Below are 17,418 nucleotides of genomic sequence, written 5' to 3' on the forward strand. Positions count from 1 at the left end.
CCTCAAAAGTAACTGGGATGTATTGAAAAAAAGTCTTGAAGTCAGGAACATGTAAAACAAAATTTCTCTGAGGGCTTTGATCTGAATCTCTGCAGCTTTTAAGCTCCAAAACTATGGAAGTCGAGGCATATTTGGGTCTTGGATATCAGTTAATGTCCCAGATGTTAAAGGAGAGCTATGAAGGCTAGAATTTGGTCCATGAAATCCAACCTACCGATGGTGAATTCTTCAAACTACCGAAGTCCATCCTATCCTCTGTCTGCTAATTAGAGGCCACAGCCTCCCTAACAAGCAATCATTAAAGAATGGCGTTTCAATGCACGTACACACTCTGTATTGGGATGAAGAGTGCCTCAGTGACACCATGCCTGTGGAGAAGAGGAATGTAGCTGGAGAAAACAAAGATGAAAATGATGATTTATTTATTTTAATACTTCTATCCAAATGTAACAGGTAACATGAAGGGATAATTACAGGCTCTGTCAGAAAGGGGCTGCTGATGCTGTGATCTGGCAGACGCGCTAAGCTCCTCAGGAGATGAGCTCTTAAAACTTTACAGACTATGCTGGGCAAAGAAATAGGTGATTCAGTACAAAGGGATTTTACAGAAAAATGTAGAAACTAAAAGTGAGGGAAGACATGTTTAAACTTCAGGTAACTGAGAGTTATCAGGGTTTGGATAATTGAAGCTCCAATGTATATTTGCCTACACTGTCGCTCACCTTTGAGCCCTACCTAGGCATCTTGACATTTATGTAGTTTGAAATCCTGAAAGCTCTGAGTTTAGACAACTAAATTGTTGCTTGTCAATTTAGTCTTGACTGAAAGACAGGTGTTTTGTTTCAGAATAACACTCCTTTCAGACTCCTCTATTCTCAAACTCAGGTTACTGAGCTAAGGAACTACCAAAAATGAAATAACTTGCAAGCAGGCGAAGATATTTACATACCTTGAACAAAGGAATTATTTGGGCAAAATAGGGATTTTTAATTATTGTTTGGTTTTTGTCATATGGGATTCTCAGCTCTAGCTCTCTGGTGGGAGCTGGAGGAGCCTGGAGGCTTTAAAGATTCCTACATTTTTGGTAATATGGTAGATCCTTTGCTACTGCTATGCAGTTCTAAAAGCTTGCTCTGCTGAATGCAAACTGCTCTCTGAACAAAACCCTGAACATAAATCCAGCTGCGAATTTGAACCAGAATTCTCCAAAAACGTAATTCTGGAAGCAGGCACACAAATAAACCTGCTATGCACACAGCAGTCAAATGCCAACAGTGCAAGCAAAGAGTATCTGTTAGCTACCTGATGCCTACATCCTAACTTTACATCTAATTTAAAGTGGGTCATTATTCTTGGGCATTCATTACGATCCCTAGTAAGTGACTGGGATTCTTTCCAATAATGAACAAGTTCTCTCTTGGCACAACTTTGCACAGGCGACTTACACAGTCCAAGAGCTGCACATGCTGATGGTGCCATTGGGATCCCACATCTGACTGTGGCTACAGTTTTGTACTGTTAATGCAATGGAAAGTGAATCAGGGAGCCCAGAAAACAGCTCAGGCAGAACACAGCGCCATCCCTCTGACCCCAAATTTAGCCTGCCTTTGAGATGCTACTGCCTGTGAGCAGCAGCAGAGTCCATTACCATGACGTGCCTCATTGCAGAAAGCAGCAGTAAGTGCAGCGCACTGACCCAACACTGCCTACATTCATGCCCTCTGATAATTCAGGTTTTCCTTTTTCCACTCCTCTGTATCTGGGTGCTGGTGCCCATACACTTCCGGCTTCTTGGCATTGTGGCAGGGTTTGGACCTTAATTCCTTTGTTTATGCCATTAAGTGTGTTGAAGGCAACAGAATACAGGCTTCATCACACTGACCTGCCAATAACCTCCCTCTGTCCTGGAGGGATGGTGTGTTCTGGCATAGGGTAAGGGTCTCATTTAATTTAGAACCTTAAGCTGGATTTGAACTGTAGCCCCAGAAGTAAAAAGCCAGTGTTTTTATCTGGGAAGCCACATGGCTCTGGTTTCCTGATTGGTACTTGTGACATCCCAGTATTGGCAAACCACAGAGATATTAACTGTGTGCTCTATTTTCTGCCCTTAATTATGGCCAGCTAGTCTGATTTTTCTTTCTTTCTTTTTTTTTTTAAAGGATTTGAGTGACAAAGTGACTATGCATATCATTCCACATTTGAACTGTAAGACTTCAGTATTTCTACCTCTAGTGTGTAATTGGATCAGCTGCCAGTTACAGAAAGGAGCTGGGTGAGTATTAAGTGTGTGGAAAATGAAGAAGAGTCCAAGTGTGAAGGGGAGGAATAATTTGACAAAGCCTGCAGTGAGCTGTACGTGGTTTGCTCATTCCAAAATGGAGTAGGTTTTGAAGCGCATGAGAAAAAACTGGCTTTGATTTATTAGCTTTGGTTCACAGAATGCTAGCCACAATCTTGTACTGACTTAAGACACATGGAAAGCCACAGTCCCTGCCCCGAGGAGCTTACAATACTGATATCATTTCAACAAGGATTGCTGAGTGCGAAACTGAAAAAGTCTGCTTTTATCTGACTCACTAAAGCTGCGCCTTGAACAACCTTGTCAGGCAGCGCACAAATCTACTGCCATGGGCTTAGCATCACAGACTTATCATGATATGGTGGTCCTCAAACCATTGCACTCACTGCTCTTTTGTAGATCCCCACTGTAGCACATCCTTACTTTAATTTTGAGTTTCTCAAAGAAAGGAATGAAGCTAACATGAGCGTGAAACATTTTAAAATCTGCTACAAAAATCCAAAGTAAATCTCAGCCCTCTAAAAAAGGTGAGAAATAGATGAGGGCTCTGTCCAGTCAAAAAGTGAGAGTGTTTCTCTCGGGACAAGAAAATTGCCTTGCCACTGAGTTCCTCCATTAACCACAGCAATGCCAGGATCATACAGACAGACAGAGAGCTCTTTATCCAGTAAGTGTTCAACCATTTATACCTTTACAAAATGCAAGCAAATCCCCTCATATGTGAATAGGCAGTTTGCAGGTTTCTAGTCAAACGCTACCGGTGGGACAGAAAAGCCAGATATTGAATGGGTAGCCAGAGCATCCTTCACTTTACATTTCAAAGCAGCTCTTTGCTGAGATGCAACTTCGGACAACAGTCTGATCATGAGGTGACAAATGTAGGGGGTAAGGAGAGAAGACTGCAGCCTAAAATCAAAGAACATCCAGACCGGCTCATGAAAGAAGCAGAAGAAATGGCAATTACCTGGAAATTCATAGACAGTTGTCCCTCAGCTGTAGAAATACACCATAAAATCCACCATGCTGATCTGTAAGGAATAAGCAAGAAACATTTATTAGTGGCGCAAACAAACAAAAAAAATATGTCAAGTGGATTGACTGCCCAGTGGCAGCCAGGATACACGTAATATTGCTAAGTAGGTGGAGAGAGCAAAGAACAACTGAGCTTTGCTGTCTCCCAACTCTAGCCTGCTCTAAGCTATACTTGCTAGTTTACTGCCCAGAGGACCAAAGTGATAATCTGGGATTTGGAAATTTTTCTGCTATGCCTTCAACAGCAGCCACTAATTGAGAGGAGCAATGTCCAAAAGGGCCCCTGGGTTACGGCCATAGAGTCATATCCTTTCTCACTGGTATAAAAGCCTGCAGACAAGTCTATCAGACAAAAACACAACAAAAAAAGCAACTCAAAATCATTTCTCTCTGACTCTCCAAGGGGCGTAGGGCATTAAGACAGAATGCCCTACCTCAAAAGGAAGTCAAGATTGGATCAGAACATCTCAGAGAGATAGAAAGGGAGAGATGGCAAGAGGAGGTAGTGTAAAGGTTTTATCAGCATGAGTTTGGGACGACCACATTACTCATAGGTCACTGTGCTTTCCAGATGACTAGCGACAGATGAAATAAGGAAGACAACGGCCTCCGGATTTCCAGGTAGCAGCTGCAGCCAAGTCTGCCTTTTCAGCTGCCCTTTTAGTCTGGAATATGCATGGCACTGCTCAGAAAGGGGCTGGCTTTGTATGCAAAAGGGAACCCACCGTGCGATCCCACCATTGCCAAGTAAGCTCTAGAAAAAACATCAAGACAATATTTGTGTTGTTAGAGAGAGGAAAACTTCAAATGCAATGCATTTGGTTTTGCCTACATTTTGCATACTTCCAGTATTTCCTAATATTGAACTAGAACAAGTACTTCACAGGTCCTTTGTGGATCTCAGCCCATCTCCAGCAGTAAGGCACCAAAAATAGGTTATCTTGATGTGAATCTACAACTGTTACGGCAGAAAACAGGCATAGTTCTTTATGTTTCATAGCAGCAGTCACAATACTGAGATTATGTTATATAATAAAGACATTACATGTCATTTATTTATACCGAAGTGATGCCGTTCTGCCAGGCACTGTACACAGACTTTACTGTGGACTGCTCAGAAAGTATTATCTAATTAGATATACACACAGAGATCCCGATAGCTGAGTGGAAAATAATACTGCCATTCCTGACATTTCTTAAATTAGCAAAAGCTTATAATGAAGCTTTTGTAAGACGTCTCTCTCAAGGATTTGTTGGATACCTCTCTTGCTGGGAATGGATGCACATGGGGTAACTGCCCTCCTGCTCTGTGCTTAATTCTCTCACCTCATTCTACGTTGCTTGTTTCCTGCACTCAGAGATATCCTACTTGTGTTTGAACTCTCTGAATACTCTCTTCAGCTACACACAAGGAGCCGGAGGCCTTGGTAACCTTCTACCCCACTAGTTCTTTTCCTGCAGTCAAGAAATTATCTGTCATTTTTTGGTTTTTTTTGTTGGTTTTTTTTTTTTTTTTTATTGCAAAGAACTAGGGGAATTCCCCCTTCCAGTGCCTGGCTTTATGCTGGGCCCTGATGGCAGTGATTGGTAACAGCAGAAAAAAACAATCAAGCCACACCACTCACAAACAAGTGTGTCTCATTTTGCTTAGGGTTTTATGTAAATATTTTGATAATTTTAGCAATTCCACATCCATATTGGTATTGAGCTATCTAGAAAACGATGTATGTTTCAAATAACTTCAGTAAGAGTCAGGATATGCCTGTGTGAATGTTTGTACATTTTTCCATGAAGAACTCAAATCAGATAAAACTCTGAGACTTGATTTTCAGCTGATATAAATCCACAAATATAATGTATGCCAGTTTACACCTGCAAAATTCCTTACCCTGAAATATTTTGGCCCCTGTGTCTCCTTCATTCAAGCAGAGGGAATAGGTACCAGCAGGGGAGGGCTTCCTGTGTCTGCCTCCAACTCTCTTCAGCGATGTGAGTTTGCACAAGGAGCTGGAGGCTGTAGCTGCCTTCTGCCCCAGCAGGTTTTCTTTTTCCTTCATTCAGGAAATTGTCTTTCTCTTTTTTTTTAACATAATCAACAAGGGAATTCCCCCTTCTGTTGTCCAGCTTTGAGAGAGGAGCTTGTTTTGTGTTTTTAGCTAAAAATCCCCGAAAAGTCATCAAAGGGCTCCGTGACTTTAGTGGGGCAGACCTAACTGAAAAGGGATGCTCCTGCTGTTTGCCAACATCCTTCCTTGCCCAGTACTGCATTGCTGGCGGCGTTTGGGCAGCGTGAGCAGCTCGGGCCATCATGCCACAGCGCTCTGCCTCCCAGCACAGCTCTGTCACTCTGTGCGCAGCGCTCGTGTCATGCTGTTTACAGAGTGTGACAGACCAGAGGAGAGCAGAGGTACAGTAGGAAGGGAAAGGGGCCAGGCCCAGCGGCATTGGGAAAGCATCACCAGAGGTATTGGTCTCCGCAGGGCAGAGGGAAGCAGAGCTGAGGGCTGCGGATGGGAATTAGAGAGAAAAATTAAGTGGCACCTCTAATGTGTTTTGCCAGGATATAGGAAGAAGAAAAGAAGTATGAGACAGACAAACAAGAGGTAAAAATGTTTCAGGAAAGAAGGGGGAAAATGCACAGAAAGTATCATAATAAAGGAACCCCATCAGTAGCAACAACTCAAGGAGAAAAGAGGGCTGATGGATAGCTGTGCTAGCATGAGTGAGGAAGGATAAACCAAACCTTTTCAAAGCATTAAAAAAGAAAACCAAAATGCATTTAAAAAACCTAGTGAGAAAATAAAAGCCAGAGGACAAATAAAACAGAGAGAGAGGATTTCTATGAGCACAAAAGCAGAGGTCAGTACCCTGTGGTCATTTCCTAAGAAAGGAGGAAGTAGAAGTGAAGGAAAATACCTAAATATAAAAGACTACTTATAAACAAATGAGACATTGACTGCTACTCTATGATTTTTTGAAAGCTTGCTATTAGCATATCTCCAATGATAAATGCCTTAATATGATGCCAGCTTTCTGTAGGCAGAAATGCACAAATGCAGCAAATCAGTTCTGCCAGGCAGACAGTGAAGTGACAAGAAATAATTTCCCCCCGTGCCACATGACACTGCTTTGGTCCATACACATCCTCTCTCCAGCATATACCCTTGGAAGAGGCACGCAGCAGGACAGTAGAGCAGGAGGATGTTTAGCCATACAGAGGATGGGAACACAAATGTATAAATACGTTAGGAGCCGAGAGCTTGATTCAAACAGTAATTACACAGGTCGATCTCTCACCAAGGATCCTCAGTCCACATCCTGCTCCAGTAACTCTTTTTTATCACCAGTTTGTATGGGCAGAAAAAGCACTTCTGGATCACTTTTGCTGAGACCACCAAAACTGAAAATTGCCAAGAGTCTCCTCTGAATGGCAATGACATCAGTAAAAAGATCAGATGGGTAAAAGCATGTTCAGGAGCTGTTTGGCCTATAGCTGAGCTGCGCTGGTGCCCTGTCACGATGGTAACCTCACACCATTCATTAAGCCCACTAAGCTCAAGCTGATGTTGCAAATCGCCCCCACGGTGCCTTGGCTCACCTTTGCATGGGGAGAGGAGCACCCAAGCCACCCCACCGACCTGAAGCCTAAAAGAGGAGCCACGGTAGGGATGTGCAGGCTCAAGGCTGGGCAGGGATGGCTCCGTGGAGGAAGGCTGGGTGGGAAGAACTGAGCAAAGACCAAAGCCAGGCTTCATTTTGCAGACATCACTGAGGCCTTTCCCCTAGCTCCAGAGGGGTGGAGCAGATGCCCTACTCTGTGGGAAAGAAGTAATTCCAGACCTGAGGCTTAAGCCGAGACAACTTTGGTATGTAACTCCATATTTTGACTGACAGGAGGAACCATTTACCATGCTGGCCTAGTTTTAAAAGTAAAGATATATGGGTGGCCCTCAGAATTTATGCTGAAGTTTGATGGGGTTAAAAGTTGTGCCCACTGACATGTTTTCAAGCAGAGAAATACCAGGAATGAATCTTTAGGCATTATACTGTGTACAGCCAAAATGTCATTCTCACTTCCATCCCATCAGTGGGGTTATATGATTAACATTAATAATTTCAAAGGCAATATTCTACTTATTGATTAGGGCCTCATTCGGGAAGGGATGGGTTCAGACTGACACTGAAAGTTGATTTTACAATGTACATTCACTTGCAACAAAAGAGCCACATATAGTCCTTAATTTCTCCATAAAATCCAGTTTGCTTCTGTGGTATCGCACCAACAGAAGTGAGGCGACAGTCTGGCCCCAAATCCTCAATTCCACAAACTTCAATATTGTGCTGCTACGAAGACGAGGCTGCTTCAGAGGCTGAGCAGACAGTGCCCAGATCTTGCAGTCTTTGCTCAGACTTCAACTCACTGACTGTAATGGAAGTATTACCTTAATTCATGACAGCATCTACACTAAGAGTGCTTCTGTACACATCTTACTTGCCAAAATAAAGGCTTTTTTTTTCCTTCTGGAGCTGGGAAAGATAGTGCAGATTAATTTTTCAAATGGGAAAAAAATCCATATCCTCTTTTTCTTAAACAGACAACTTAGAGACACAGAATAGCTTTTTTTTCCTTGCCCCCCCCGCCCAACCCCTTGTTCTGTACACCACCCCAGTTCCACCCTTGCTCTAAGATTAGCTGTCGATCTGAAGATTGACTGTGCTATCTGTACGGTCAGACATTCTTTGGATTTGGTTATTATATCAAGGTGCATTTGTGCTTTAAATGGGCAGCTATGCTGTAAATGGAACACAAAGGAGCCAAATTCAGCCTGTTCCAGCACGGGTCCAAAACACAGAGAGTCTGTGATGCTGTAGTCTTTTGTTTCAAATGCAGATAGATAAACTTCAGCCTTTTTTCCATGATGGTTATAATGCAGAATACGAAAAACTCTTGGGATGGTTTAAGCTGCAGGGTATTCTCCCAGAGTTCTGTCCAAGAATAATCTAGTAAAAATGTGGACAGAGAACCATCGACCTCTGCTTTCCCCCGAACATATGCAGCTCTGATCAGTCTGGTATTTCAAGAAAAACAAGGTCCTGAACCCTAATCCTCAGACACATAACAAAGCGCACTTCACAGCTGTGATGCACAGCTACTATCAGCTCCGAGGCCTGAGTGGGTCCCAAGACAATGCCTCCTTTATCACCCAGAGGACAAATATCTAGACAGCAATATTTTCTGCTTGAATGCTTCAAGCATCTCTCGCAACTCCTGACTGAAAGAGAAAACTGAGCTGAGAGTGTTTGCTGAGTGATTATTTTAATTTACTACTTGATGTAAATCTAAATGAACTGACATCCAGCTTGAGATGGACAGAAAACAATCATTGTGAAAAAAGAAAGAAGGCTAATATTACAATATCATTTGAGTAGCACAGGTTTAGGCAACTTTAGCAGTGGCAATGTAATAGATAGTGAGGCAGGGTTTGCATTTCCTTTTCTTCACTCAATTACCATAATAAGTTCTGTAATTTTAGGGCTGTTTATTTATCAGGCGACGATAACAAAGACGCTCAGAACACGGTGTCTGAATGCAATACTACAAAGCATCACAGTGTAAGCCCTTGCATGCAGAGGGATTGCTGATTCTCACACACCTGATTATCCATGTGTACGTGTGTTCAGAAGCAACAACATTCCCCTTTTAGTTAATTGCTAAAATGGCACACATTTTGCATCTGGCTTGAGGCAGAGTGAGGGAAAGGGATAGAAAAGGAAGAAAACTTCCTGGTAAAGTTCTCCAGTGCTTTAAAAACCTGTCAAGTCACTCTGCAGAGCTTTCTTGTATGAACAATAGATTTGGGACCTGGCCTGCCTGCATCGGGGATTCTGTCACTGCTGCTCTCTGATCCGGGTTTCCAACGTTTGATGGCTGCGCGGTGTCACAGAACAGCTGGAGGAGAGGCGCCCCGGCTGAGTGCATGAGATGGAGGGGGAAAAAAAACAACAAACAAAAAGCAAAAGAAGAGATTTCTTTGTGAGGCAGACACACGCATCTGGGCTCTGCCAGAATGAGACGTGTCACCTTGTGGCATGGCCTGTGGCACCCTACACTGAGACAAACAGATATTAGTGCCCCACAGGCCCCCCTTGTTCCCAAATGAGGACCAGGGAGAAGGTGCACCATGTGCAACGCAACCCCAGATGGAGGTCCAGCAAGTGCTCCCTCCTGGTGAGGCTCAGCAGTGGGCCCACCACCTCCTGCAGCTCCCAAAGGCATTTTTCCAGCAAGAGACCATCTCCTCAGGCCCCTCCAGGCATGGGCATGCTGCAGTGGCACCGACAGCCTGGAAGAGTGGGTAGGAGGCACCGCCAGCCCATCACTCGGTGCCTCTCTCTCAGCACATCAAAGAGCCATAGTGCTCCCCCAAGGTTGACTCAATGCACCTGGGGCAACTTTTCATTCCACCCTGAGATGTTTGTATTGGTTTTGGGTGAATTTGTGGTTGGAAAGACTAAGCCATATGCCTAATTTCTTGCACATTGCCTTAAAAATGTACTTAATTTGAAACAAAACTCACAGTGTAATGTTCCATTTTGCATATACCAAAGATCGATGGAAAAGCTCATAATTGAATAAGAATAAAAGGAATTGAATAAAGATGAAACTTGATGGGTTTCTAAGCCTGCCATTCAACAGTCTTGAGGTTTTGGAAGGATATCATGCCTTCCTATTAAATGATTTGAACCACTACCTTAAAGAAATCTCTGCAGTTCCTTCTTAAATTCTACAGGAGGCTCAAAAGCACGTCGGAAATATTTTTACTCTGTACCATAAGATGTTTTTCATCAGAGTAACATGCCTCTTAACCCATAGCCGTATATTCAATTAAATTGCATGGGCATATGTGTGTTTATTTACATAATGTGTAAATGTATAGCTGGGTATATATAAACAAAAGGCTTTCATAACACAGAGGAACACACATGGTGGTATAATTTGTGTATACGCACACTGTGTAACTGCAGCCGTTCATGTCAACACCATTCATCACCTGTATTCACCAAAATGGTGTCAGTACTGTTCCGCACGCTGCCTACAAGTTCACCACAATGATAATCTCCCTCCTCAATTAATTAAGGACAATTTAAATATTTTAAGTGAATTACATTAACATGACAAAACAGTAAAATTTAAATTGTGGAGCTGTGAACAGAAAACCTGTGACAAAGTCCCTCTTTCAACACAGTCACATAGAAAGATTTTACAAATTGACAGTATACATTATGCACAGCCTAACTGTGGACATTTTCTGTCAAGCACTTAAACAGAGAGACACAACAACGGCTCCAGTGTGAAAAAAGAATTATCTGAAGGGGACCAGTCCTCACTAAGGGCAACCTTGACAAGTCCAAGCATGCACCTGGATCAGCATTTAAAATAATTCTGCCATACCAAAGTTGTTCGTCATGAAGCTCTGTCTAAATTATTGTGGGTTTGCAATGGACCTTCATTAACTGCCCTTATGTATAAATACTATCAAACCTATTAAATTGAGTATATTTTAAATGCCCCTGTTAAATATTGCTTCAGTAAGAGGGTTACAAATACATGGCATTAAATGCTACAGATGGAAATTATTTTTTGTTAATTCTGCAGGTCTACTTATAACAAATCTGAAATTTTACATTCAGGATGCAGACAGCAGTAACATTTTCCCTTCTAGGGACAAAATTCTGTAAGGAAGTTTTTGAGAAATCTAGCTTGTATTTATAGCCTTACCATACAGCTACTAAGGATCTCGCACTCTTTTCACTGATGAAGTGTCTGATTAACACATACCGTTATTGGGATTTGCAAATTAAAGGCTGGATCTTGCAACACTTATGTGAGTCAGCCTTAATCACATGAGTAGTCCCCAGCAGGAGTAAATGTTGCGGGATCGGGTCCTTCCGAAATGAGCAAAGCTTCATTAGGCCCTTCATATGATTTTATAAATATGCATGCTCTAATGGAGTGTGATGATGTAGGTACATACAAACCCATGTTACTCATACGAGTACTGCCAGAGATCTCAAAGGGATTTGGGACGTCCACGAATAAAATTACATTACAGTAAGATGGGTTGATGCCATACAAAAAAATAAAAGAGAGGAGAGAATGACCTCTCCATTTTCCTCAGATTACTCCCCGACAATACAATCAAACACACCACAAATACTAATGCAGAAGGGTAGGTCTAGCTTCTGTCGCTTCGCCCATACCAAGCACTCCTACTGAGACTGGAAGTTGCCAAATGGGGTCCATACTCCTCAGCGTCTAAGAAAAATACTGTTGCAGTTTAGTTGTAAAAAGTATCTTCCTGACAGTGCGCTGTACGCTGAAGTGGATTATGGACATATCCAAGACAGCTGCACATGAGCTTCTCAGGTGGGTAAATGACCTCCCCCCGGCTCTAGGCCACCACACTGGGCTGCTTCTGCCATCAGAGCTTCTGCAGGTGCCTCGGCGTTGCAGCACGTAGTGCAGCACAGATTTGCCTGCAGAAGATCTGAAGGTGCGTGGAGCTCCTGCTGCTCATTCACCACCAAGGTCAACAAAGCTCGGCATGTGATGTCACACGGGGCTATTGCAGAGATGATTATGACATCACAAAGAGTGAGCAGAAACTGCCTGAAAACCCAAAGAACTGATGAATTCCTCAGAGGCAGTTTTCCTGACAATGACCCTTGTCATAAGAAGAGGGGGAATGAGTACCCCTTCCCTGAGAGAGGAGGTATTGCTTACCCAGAAATAATTTTTTCTGGGGTGTCAACACTTTAATCTAAAGCCCACACTGCATTTCCTGTTGGTAATTCTTAGCTGTAATTACGAAAACTATTGCAATTAGATTATTCTAATTATGAAAATCTATTTCCTTTTAAAGATTTAAGAGCAATCTTTTTTATGAAAAAGAACACATAAAAACTCTGAAATCCTTTGAATTCCTTCTTGTGCCACAGAATCTGAGCACAATTTATCTAGATAAGTTTTAATTATAGCCTTTCCAGAAAGACAGTACTCTGTATAAATAAAAAGAAATATAATTGATAAATGTAGTCAGATGGTACCAGGTTGTTTAAATAGACCATTAAGCTCAAAATGTCTAAAGTTAAATTAGATTGTATTCTCTTTCACCTAGGGCTTTTGTAAGGCACAACTGGCATGTATAGTCTTGTCCACATTAATTTTTACTGCCACGGTCAAAAAGCAGCATAAGTCTGAAGCTTGTGTAGAATTTTCTGTCTTTATTTGACGTGATCATAGTAGATGAATTAGCTCCCTTGGTGCAGAGAGTGAAAGAAGGTTAGTTGAGGGAAATAAGGAATTTTCAGAGGAAAGAAAAAGTTTGAGGGAAACATATGGTTTAAATGCTCTAGCCTATTTCAGATCAAGCTGAGAGAGTTGAGATCTGTTGGTTCAGAGATCCAGTTCACTGCACATTCCTACTGTGCCTGCCTACTAATTGCATCCCATGTTTGTCAATCAAATATTTGCAATTAACAAAAATATTCCCTTAAGAGACATATAACAGAGGCTGCTAAGGATCCATTGCTATGCTATTAGAGTCAGCTCAAAAAAAAAAAAAAAAAGGCCTTTAAAAATATTCTGCTGATGATGACACTGCCAGACACTTCCAGTCAAAACATTAACAAGCAGAATAGGTGGCATGGGGGCTTTTCAAAGACATTTTTTTCAAAGAAGAAAAACTTTGATCTTAGTGTTTCTGACCCATCCTCCACCTCTGATTCTTCAATCTACAAGTACATATAGTGGTTTAATTTCACTCAGTGCATAACTTGCCTAAGGATAAAAGTTGATCTAGATTTTTTTTTTATTTAACTCCAATTTAACTGATGCTCTAAAGCTGCCCTATCACTGCATAATACACACACAAGGTTTCTAAGCAGAAACTGAAGAAAGCAGACTAGAATAATAAGAAATGCACAAGGTTCAGAGGAAACATTAATTTGTAAATAGGTAGAAATGCCAGTAATTTGTTGGGAATTGAAGACCTTCTGTATGCAACAGTGAAGCATAGCAGCTGTGCACTGCTGTTTTATAAATCAATATTACATCTGAAGGTGGTGTTTGAACGCTTGTATCATTGTGGTTTGAGTCAAACAAAGTTCTGTGATAAGAAATGATCAAACAAAACAAACAAAATCCCTTCCCTGTCTCGTCGGATAAATTCCAAACATAATTCCACAAGAGGGATAGAACATTCAAATCATCCACATTTTGTTATAATTGCATAAACCCCTCAGTCACAGAAAGATGATTGGATTGGTGATGGACTATTGTATTCTCAAAGACATGGATCATGCCAATGGAGAGCTCCTGCAAAATGATAATAGTGTGCGCATTTTCTGTATGACCTAAGTGGTGAGCTTTAAACCCCATCCAAGCCAAAATGCAGCGGTCTGGTGTGAACATGACTGGGACCAGGGGACTCCAGTCTTCTACTTCCACCTCTAAAACTAATTCCTTCAGTGCCATGAGCAACCACTTATCCTCACCGCTGCAGTTTCTCCATCTAAATACAGAGGATAATATACAGCCAGCTAACGAAAAGAGCTCAGACTTAGGCCAAGTCTACCCAAGGAAAAATTTGCCAGCATAGCTCAGCAGGTACAGCTTGATTAGCAGATTTGCCTCATGTTGACACAGCCTGCACCTGCGAACGGAATATTTTTCCTGCCATCTACCAATTCTCCCATGCAAAATGAAGCAGAATCCCAGCAATGTTAATGATTTTCCCAGTCAAAAGTGATCTAAAATATTGTATGTCCCCATGAGTGACATTGCTTCATTTTCTCAAAGGCTATAAATAATAGTGAAATGTTCTGAAGATACAAAGGAGCTGCCTTCCCTTGCCATTTTTTTAACTTTATAAAACAGTCCCTTAATTTAGACTGTGGCTTTAAAAAATCCTCAGTATCACAAAGCTATGTGTTTGGGGCTATAATACTTGCAGAGAACGGGCAAAGAGGTAAGATACAGCATTTCTCATAACCCACCTAGCCTAGTTTCTGGAACCTCAGGAAAGAAAGGGAGTTGGGAGAGCGGTGTCTGCAAAGAAATATCCTGAGAGACATCTGCTGGCCACTTTTACCTTGCTGAGCTCCACTCACTGACTGCAGAGCACGCAGGTTTGTGACATTGGACTTTCTGAGTCAAGCGGCAACTTGGTGGTCATACAAATCATAACTGCACAGCAAACAAATATCAACCAACAGCCCTGCCTTTGGGCTCCATGAAAGATTTAGCAACATCCTTACTGTCTGACTTATTACGACAGGAAACAAATTCATCACTGTGACTGCAATGAAGCGGGCTGCAGAGAAGCAGGACAGCTGAACAGCATCCCACACCAAGCCTGTAGGCACGTTTCCAGCCAAGTGACCAGCAACAGACTTCCCTGCCACTGCTGAGTAAATAGTCTCCGAAGCTTGGCATTTGCATCCCACAGCTGCCTATGTACCCCTCTGCGTGGCCACTCGCGTTGGCTTCCCAACCGCGGCAGATAAAGGAGGACAGCAAAGCTGGGCGGCACAGATAGCGACAAAAAGAAGACAGAGCCTAACTAGCTTTGAAATGTCTGGTGTTGGGGAGATTTTAAATTGCAGACTTGCATCGAAAAGCCCCGTTTGTAAATACTCAGCTATGATTTTGCAGGGGGTTGTCAGATTACAGAATTTTATCATCAAGTTTAAGGTGGGAAAAGAAGAGGAGGAGATGGAGGAGGAGGGTATTTTTGTCCCTGTCCTTCATTTCCTGATAAGGAGACACTGTTCATCCAAGTGATTTTTTTTTTTGTCTTTCTTCCTTTCCGTTTTTTGTTTTTGTTTTTGGGGGGTTTGTTTGTTTGTTTGTTTTTTTAATCTGGTAGCATAAATTTGTTTCACAAGATGCAGGTGTTTGAAATATTTAAGAAGTTCTCTGGTTTTGTATTCCTAGCCTCATTGATGAGAAAGCTTACGCATCATGACATGGTGAGTTGAAGCAATGATTAAAAGGCTATTGCATATGCTCTTCCCAGCTGAGTTGTTGTTCTCGTTGTTGTTTTTAGAGCACAGAGAAAGTGTCTGCAACAGCTGCTAATAAGCTCTTATGCGACTCTACTAACATCATGATCTGATCACCCCAGAAGCGCATAGTGGGAGCCGAGGAACCTGGTCTCAGCAATTTGACAAAAACATCCCTGACATATTTCAGCTACTGTAGAAAGTTTGTGACACTGAGAGGAAATTAACTTGCGTGTGGAAGGTTGAATAGGAACGTGGGGCTTGTGTTTGTGTGCACGTGAGATTTAAAGCCATGGGCAAAGCAGGGACGTGTGTGTTTTCAAAGGCACAAATGGGAATTAGACACACAACTTCCATTGACTTTCAATGGAAGAACTACCCTTTGTGCCTTTGAAATTCTCCCCCCTTATTTACTGTACTTCAGGAAGAAACAATGCTGAAAATGTAAGAACGTTTTAAAAGGCATCATACCTGGAGTGTTGCTGCTTTAGGATACTAACCTAGAGGCACAAGGTGAAACCACTCCAATATACTGATCTGTTTTAATTCATAGATGGCCCAGGAAATCAGTTTATAATACCTCTTGCTCAGACCTTCAGATTTAGAGTGCTCCAAAAGTATAACTTGGCCTGACAATGAACCAGTTCAGAAATTTCCATTGGCCTGCACCAGAGGGCATGACTAGCTGTTACCCCTTCCTGAGCAAGTTGAATGGTGCAGGCAGAGTAGGGTAATTATATCTAAAGGTCTAACCCATGGGATTCTCCCCTATAAAACCAAACTGCATTCTTTCACCGGCAGAGGAGGAAAGAGGTTGGTTCATTTAAGATAGATCCAGGTGGATGAATCTGAACCCATGTGTGCCCATCGTAGAAGCTGTATGACTGCATAGGTGTGTGCTTATGTGCCATTTGGCTCTAATTTTGGTAAATGTAGTGGTAGCTGTTCAGTTCTTGTGTTAACAGTGTCATGCTGTCTCCGCAGGATGACTGTGAGCAAACAGTCTGAAGATGTTTTAGCAGTGCATATAGCTGCATATATTTTCCATAAATAGGAGTTTATTCTTTGGCAGACAAGCTAGCATTAGAGCTGCAAAAACACAAGGAATATAGTAAGTGCTGGGAAAAAGAAAAGCAAGCAGAGAGACAATCTGTGAAGCAGAAGAAATAAATAGAGACTGAAAAGAAAGAAAAAGAGAAGGAGGGAGACACACAACACTAAAAAGCAAAGGTGAAATGGAAAGAGGAAGAGATGGTAAGGAAAAAAGAGAAGTCAAGAAAAGTACAGAAAACAACTTCTGTATGAAAAAAAAGGGGGGTAAAAAAGCAGAAGAGGAATCAGAAAACATTTCAACTATTTTTGAATTTGCTGCCACCGATGGTGTGGTGGAGGTCCTGCTCCAGCTGCCTCAGCCCTTATTCTGTGTCAAGCAGACTAGTGGTGCTTGATGAGCGATAGGGAATAACGGTGACTCTTTTTTGTTAGTAATTGACGGGAAGTGCTGTTTGCCATTGTGTCAGTTCAGCACAGCACCGGCAGGCAGGCCGGCATCAGTGCCGGTGATAGAAACTCTGTGGAAAGGTTCTTGCTGTGAGCAGAGTCAGCTACTCAATACAAATCTCTGAGGCTTGTTAGCAAGAGATCTAGGAGATAGCTTTTTCAGTCTTCTGGTAATACAGAGGACTGGTTTATATGGCAGCTCTGAAGCCCTCTACAAACAACCACTCCCACGTGCTGCAACAGACCCCGATAGTTTAAGCATTGCAGAGGACTTGTTGAACGCAAACAATTTATGTACACCTCATTATACAGCCCCTCTATGTTCTCTGCTTCCTTGGTTGCAGAAAAAGCACAAATCCAGCAGCGAAGTTTTGCAGACCACACTACAGCACATAGCTCTGGAGACCTCAACTGCCTTTTTACCCAACTTTTTAAAAAAACTGTTGATTCCCACGGCATGGGAGCAAGTACTTTTTTTTTTTAATTTATTAATCCTCATTATAATAATTAAAACTGACCTA

The 17,418-nt window shown here is 42.1% G+C and overlaps 1 long non-coding RNA gene across 5 annotated transcripts in view; it reads right to left on the reverse strand.

Annotated features, from left to right (window-relative positions):
* LOC129204452 (uncharacterized) overlaps positions 1-17,418 on the reverse strand; it is a 501,141-nt gene that overhangs the window by 51,836 nt on the left and 431,887 nt on the right. For all 5 annotated transcript variants that reach the window (XR_008576399.1, XR_008576398.1, XR_008576396.1 and 2 more), the window contains one exon: positions 3,264-3,327. This is a non-coding gene — a long non-coding RNA (uncharacterized LOC129204452). The remainder of the gene's footprint in view (positions 1-3,263; positions 3,328-17,418) is intronic.

The sequence above is a fragment of the Grus americana genome, chromosome 3 (assembly GCF_028858705.1).
Source record: "Grus americana isolate bGruAme1 chromosome 3, bGruAme1.mat, whole genome shotgun sequence".
NCBI classification, from domain to species: Eukaryota; Metazoa; Chordata; class Aves; order Gruiformes; family Gruidae; genus Grus; species Grus americana.